Source organism: Bison bison, unplaced genomic scaffold (assembly GCF_000754665.1).
Source record: "Bison bison bison isolate TAMUID 2011002044 unplaced genomic scaffold, Bison_UMD1.0 scf7180017864473, whole genome shotgun sequence".
NCBI lineage: Eukaryota > Metazoa > Chordata > Mammalia > Artiodactyla > Bovidae > Bison > Bison bison.
The window spans coordinates 3,525,935-3,526,755 of record NW_011495034.1 but is presented as its reverse complement, the minus strand read 5'-3'; the positions used below and the strand labels follow the sequence as shown (position 1 = coordinate 3,526,755).

The following is an 821-nucleotide window of genomic DNA, read 5'->3' as shown; positions in this document are numbered from 1 at the left end:
TCAGACCTTAAAAAAAAAAAAAGATAATTACACTCAGTTTTGATATCTTGATGAAATTAATACAACTGAAATCGCATTTCATTTGTTGTCCAAGACAGTCAAGATAACATCTGATTAGCATTGTCCATGAATCTGCCTACAGTCAAACCCAATGAACAGACCGCACCTGCCCCAAACTCGCGTTTCCAAGCTGAAATTTCTCCACTGGCAGAGATTCTGAAGGAGCTACTTCACTAAGAACAAGGTTCTTTCATTTAGCTCACTCTCCCATTACTTTTCCTAAACGAACCACGCGAGACAGTGTTCCTTTCTGGGAGTGGTTGAAATGGTTAAGTACAGAAAGGAAGGACTTCTGGAAGAAGGCGGGGATTGGGTGGGGGGGGGCGGCTTTCAGAGAGAAATCTCAATTCTAGTATCTTCCCCGGAGCTGTCCCTATTCTGGGCTTCAACTCCCCCGAGGAGTCTTCACCGCGCTGCTCCTGAGTGCCTGAATCCATCCACTCGGCCTGCATTTGGAGGAGGCTCTCTGGAAGCCAGATCCAGGCCGGAGCCGGCGCTCTGCCACACCCATGTTCCGCTGGGGAGGGAGGCGCCCTCCTCCCACCTCGGTAAGAGTCACGGTTCCTTCCCAGGAGAGTACCCCGAGCTCGCCCTCCGAAAGACCTTCCGTACACACAGGACTCTCACATCCACCTGTCTGTTCCTCCTCCTCCCCTTCCCGGACCTTGAATTGCTGTCATAGGCGCTGCGAAAACTCCCGCGTCCCTAAAGCTCTTGGCCTCTCCCCACTGAAGGCCTTTCGACGCAAAGAGCCCTGGATC

The 821-nt window shown here is 51.6% G+C and overlaps 1 protein-coding gene across 1 annotated transcript in view; it reads right to left on the bottom strand.

The window, feature by feature from the left end:
- The window catches only part of SOGA3 (SOGA family member 3), a 45,676-nt gene that overhangs the window by 42,960 nt on the left and 1,895 nt on the right, over positions 1–821 (bottom strand).